Source organism: Salvelinus sp. IW2-2015, linkage group LG10, assembly GCF_002910315.2.
Source record: "Salvelinus sp. IW2-2015 linkage group LG10, ASM291031v2, whole genome shotgun sequence".
Lineage (NCBI taxonomy): Eukaryota > Metazoa > Chordata > Actinopteri > Salmoniformes > Salmonidae > Salvelinus > Salvelinus sp. IW2-2015.
Genome location: NC_036850.1, coordinates 14,193,502 through 14,199,301, shown reverse-complemented (window position 1 = coordinate 14,199,301; position 5,800 = coordinate 14,193,502). Strand labels below are relative to the sequence as shown.

General features: G+C 37.3%; 1 long non-coding RNA gene across 1 annotated transcript; it reads right to left on the bottom strand.

Annotated features, from left to right (window-relative positions):
- Window positions 1-2,291: 2,291 nt before the first annotated feature.
- Window positions 2,292-5,512, bottom strand: LOC111969570 (uncharacterized). Its single transcript, XR_002878003.2, has 4 exons — window positions 5,405-5,512; window positions 5,255-5,290; window positions 3,028-3,136; window positions 2,292-2,649 (listed from the first exon to the last, which is right to left on the bottom strand). It is a non-coding gene; the product is annotated as an uncharacterized lncRNA (long non-coding RNA).
- Window positions 5,513-5,800: the final 288 nt, after the last annotated feature.

The following is a 5,800-nucleotide window of genomic DNA, read 5'->3' as shown; positions in this document are numbered from 1 at the left end:
ACAGCTACATCATTTGAGAGTGAAAGAGAGCATTAAGGACAATTAAACGTCTTTGTAATAAACATGTTTGGAATAAAACGGCTTAAACTGTAGAGGAACGCAAATGAAACTCTGCATTTTAGGATTAAAATGATGTCTTTAAAAAATTTCCTCTTACCTATTTCCTCTGAGATGGRCAGTACACCTGCTGTTACTGTGACTGTGTAGAAATAATGGGAGATTTACACAACATGCAGTTCTAATAGAAATCCATAAAACGTACAACTATTAGTAATAGATTGACTTCATACTGAGTATGTACTGTATGTATGGATCATTTTGAGACCATATGCTTACTCTAATCTGTATTTGTAAAGATACTCACATATCATAAGAAAGATGGAACCCATGATGTGACTTGTAGCCTGTTGTGATTCTCTAGGCCTATCTGACACTATAAAAGACTGAGGGGGTAGGTAGGTATCATCATGTACAGTTTTTAAGTGTGAATATCCGGGAAACAATAGGGGCCTATTAGAAGCGTCTTTGATCATGATGAGAGGTTGCKTCACAGAGCTTCCAATGACCCACGTCACCCTGCTTATATTAAAGACACACATCGTCAAATGTCTTAGGTKATTTCATCTAGTAGTTACATAATAATTYRCTGGTTGTTACTCATGTGTGATTCACTATAACAAGCACCGGTACTTAGGTATTACCTTTGAGTTCTCTCCCAAAAGTACCACAGACCTTTCTGATGAATACCAGGTAATCAAATCAAATCAAATTTTATTGGTCATATACACATGGTTAGAAGATGTTAATGCGAGTGTAGTGAAATTATTGTGCTTCTAGTTCCGACAGTGTAGTAGTATCTTACAAGTAATCTAACAATTCCCCAACAACTACCTAATACACACAAYTCTAAAGTTGTGAATAAGAATGTGTACGTATAAATATGTGGATGAGCGATTAGCCGAGCGMCATAGGCAAGGTGCAATAGATGGTATAAGGTACAATATATACATGTGAGATGGYTAGTGTAAGATATGTTAACATTATTAAAGTGGCATTGTTTAAAGTGACTAGTGATCCATTTATTAAAGTTGCCAGTGATTTGGGTCTCAATGTAGGCAGCAGCCTCTCTGAGTTAGTGATTGCTGTTTAGCAGTATGATGGCCTTGAGATAGAAGCTGTTTTTCAGTCTCTCAGTCCCAGCTTTGATGCACCTCGCCTTCTGGATGYTAGCGGGGTGAACAGGCAGTGGCTCGGGTGGTTGTTGTCCTTGATGATCTTTTTGGCCTTCCTGTGACATCGGGAGCTGTAGGTGTCATGGAGGGCAGATAGTTTGCCCCCGGTGATGCGTTGTGCAGACCGCACCACCCTCTAGAGAGCCTTTTGGTTGAGGGCGGTGCAGTTGGCGTACGAGGCTACATGATGCTCTCTAATACATTGAGTGAGATGGCTYGACGCAGCACAACTGATTWRTATAACCTATGTGATTGTTTACACACACATATCAGTAGAAAAGAGATCATGAAAATAATATATTACAATGGATATTCATCTTTAAAGAGAGAGCCTAGCCTGTGTGCATGAATATATTGRGATGAATTMAACAACTAAATGTATCTYWGGTAAATGRTRGCTAATGCAGCAGCTTTTAGGAAGCAGTGACTTGCACAATTTCMATGATATGATGTTCTGATTACAATASAAACCAAACATGTATTTGTTCAATCAATTACTATGTGTTACTACTTTATCATCTTCTTTGACTTTCTAGTACTCTGTCACCTTGATAACTGTATCATTACAGTTAGAGACTAGAGGCTGTGGGAGTCATATGTAGTGACTAGTGGTGCAGGTTGGGTATCTCAAGTGGACATTTGTTTTAAACAACATTTGATCTTTGAGTCTGTTTTAGGTAGGGCTTTGTAAGCTATGGGGAGTAACAGTGTTACATTAAGCCTTTTTGAAATGTGTAACACACGGTCTTCCTATTAACTTTCAAATGTGGGGTTCCAAACTCCCCAGGCCTATGATACTGAGCTTAGAAAAAGCTAACACCAATACATTTATAATGAGTAGAAACATTTCCAACAATGGTATCCAACAATGATACTGTAGTATGTAGTACTCTAGAAAATGTCTTCCCTTTCAAACCTCTCATTCAAGTTCCACTACTTCATAAAATGAAGTCCACAAAAATAGGCAATCATATCCTTGAGTTTGCAAGAGAGCATGTGTAACATCTCTCTTGATGTTGTATGTCTTATGATTATAAGAATGGAAGTCGGGGCATCTGATATCATTTGAACTTTACTGAAACCATTGCAGGGATCCATACATTGTTGTTCACTAGCTCAGTAGCTCAACTAGTGCATGAGTAAAACATGAAATGGAATACTGAGTGTGTCAGTCATCAACATAATGAAAATGTGGAGTTGACAAACAGTAATGTCCACTACATTAAACTACAGCATGCAAGGAGTGAGTAGACAAGACAGATATTGTATGTTTGCACAATGCAAGATCAACAGTCCACATGTAATGTATGGCTTGAAAATAGATTGCAGCTTGCCGTTATTAAATGTACTGACAACATCCTGTCTATGTGTGTGGTCTGGTACACGGCTTCTGCTTTAGGCCCTTCAGTTGCTGCGTCTGAGAACAAAGACCACAGAAAACGTCAGGTCCACATCCTTCATTGTGACTTGACATGTAGATGGAAGCTATGTGTGGAGAGACCCCAAGTCTTATTTATATTCCTGTGTTCATCATTATACATTTTAACTTCAGTGCTTCTCTGTAAACAGCATTGTGTGTGAAATACTGTGAGACAGAGCTCATGGCTAAAAATAGAAATGTGACTGAATAGGTCTACATCTGGACAGGTTTTCCATACAAACAGCCTCTTACACCTCTCATGATCAGAAATAACACCCCCAACAGAGAAACTTAAAACTTACTACATGACTTTCATGAAAATCCCCAACGTATACCAAAGTTCCCTTGTCCCATATTTCAAGACATTGAACTCACCATGTTTGGACAGTAGTAATAACAGCCACTACAGTCAGTAGAAGTACGACCACAACAGTTGAACTTATCAATCGGACTACATTGACAAGTCTCACATCATGTGCAGCCTCTGAAATACAGAGTGGATGGATGAATTCAAATTTTTGTCAATTCTTTTGGTCTCTTAACCTCTTCTTTTCATATGGTGATTATAAATAAAAAGTTTTTACAAAAGTTTTAAGCTATACATTCTCACCATTAACCTGAAGAAAGGCTGAATTATTTCCATATAATTTCCTGTCTGATTATCCAGGGGTTTTGATTGCAGATCAAGCACACAGCTGTAGTTGCCTGTGTCATTGTTAATAACACTTTTAATTGTAAAAGTTGCCTCCATTAGATTCACACAAACTCCTCCATCTGAACAGCAGTGCCGTTCTTGCAGAGGTAAGAGTGACTGTCATTTCTATTCTCTGGGTGGTTCTAATAATAGTACATTGGAAATCCACATCCTCTCCCTCTCTTACAGTGCTTGAGCCTGAAAGTGATATGTCTGCAGGGAGAATCCGGTCTGCATGAGGTGGAATAGAGAGGAAGAGAAAGGTGTGTTGCAGTCACATTGAAATATGCGTATCAAAAATATTTAGTATAAGTATTTGTGGGAGCCGTTTTGGCCTGTTTATGTTGTGTGTATGTCTGTAGGTGTAGTTTTTACTTGTTTGTGACACTAGGCACATATGTTGGGGTCATGGGTCACTGGTCACATGTGCATATAGGTAGCACAGGTGACCAGGAAGGGTTAACACAGGTGAGAGGAGAGAACATACAGTTGTACCATATCACAGATATAGCTTAAAGAATGCATGCCTCTGCACCTTTTCTATAGTAATATGAGTTTTGGAGCTATTTTATATTTATATGCGCAATAAATGGAACTTCACCCAAAAAGAGTAATGTTTGGAAAGCTTATTTTTTTGGTGGACTTGTTCTGGACAGCTCTCTCCTGTGCTAGTGCATGTCATAGGAATTGCCACTTCATGTATTGTATCCATATGTTCAATATTTCTAACAACAATAACATATCCAGAGAGTAAAACGATCCTTACCCATCACCTGGATGGAAAGTGAATTATCTCCTTTTTCTTGTGCTTCAGAGAGTGGATATTGGGTTTTAGAGAACACACAGCTTTAATTGCCACTCTGTTGGCTAGTTACACTTTTCATGGTGAAAAGTGTATCATATGTTTCACATTTGTCCACATACACTGCAACCCCATCCAAACACAAGTACACATGTACCACTTCTGATTCATCCTTGCGCCCAAATGTACTGCATTTTACTATTAGGTCACTGTCCTCCATTATTCTTGTTTCTGTCCCATAGATCTTTGCTGGAAAAATGTCCTTAACTAATATTTGAAAAAAGGAAAAGTAGTGAAACATGCATGTACAGTATTTTTGTGTACCATATTATATTGAAAATGTAATTCCTATTGGTTATTTAAAGGTGCTACACATAGGTTATAAATACAAAAATATTGGCATTGTAATTTCATATATCTGCAGCCAATAGTGGAATGATACTGTTCCACAGTATTACTTACACGTCAGTGTTGTGATTGGCTGTGATATTTGCCTATTGATTTCTCACGCCAGASCGGCATGTGTTGTCAAACTGGGAAAGCTGTTCTGATTTTGTGGCTGTGTAGACCAAAACTGCTGTTTGAAGCTGGTGGACCAAGYCCGAAACAAACTTTTGTTTTGGTCCACAAGCTTCAAACAGCTGTAAAAATGATCTTTTTGGTTATTAAAAGTATATTTCACAGTGATTTAGATGGTGCAATGATTACGTACACTATGCAGTGCTTGTTTTGTCACAAACTGAAATTGAGCGAACAGTGTAGAGTTTTAGCAACCAGGAAATGCGCAATTGCCGCTAGATAACACAGCCACAAAGTCYGAACAGCTTTCCCAGTTTGACAACAGACGGCAGAACAAAATCAATAGGCGAATATCACAGCCAATCACAACACTGGCGGTTAAGTAATACTGTGAAACACTATCATTACACTATCAGCGCCAGATATATTATGAACATTTTCGAAAATTAAAATACAAAAATTCAACAACATAAAATCCTATGTGAAGCAGCTTTGAATTAGAATTCAATCTTTAAAAAATTAAAAAACATACTAGAACCTTTTTTGTTAACGATAACTACGTTAATAATGAAAGAACGTTGACATACCTTTTGTTTGGGCTATGGCCTCTTTTGAGAAGGAACCTTTGATGAGAAAATACATTAGGCAATAAATTGCAAAATGTAAAACAAATTGAAAGTTAATATTGTTACAAAATATGATATGATAAAATAGATTAATTGTTGAAATATACTCACACAGGATAAAGATGAACATGATCATGGTGTTAAAGTTTTGTTGAAACATTTTGGTAACTCTCTCTACCTTGTGTATTTGTGGTATGGACCTAAAGACCAGTTTTCTATTGAGACATACATCTTTACCAAATACGGGCAGAGTGTAGTCTACTGAATGATGTAATTTCCTKATTTGGAGTGAAACTAGATACACTTTCCCCACAGGATTAGGCCAAAAGTATCTTTAATTGTGTGACTTTCTGGTCTGCATGACTCAAAACACAGACAACAGGAAGGTTTATAATTAAATATACAATATTTATTACTTGCCTGCAACCATACATTCATTTAATAAAATAAATTACATTATGTACAGTTTATTGAACATTTTACCCACCACTCCACTCACAAAATCAA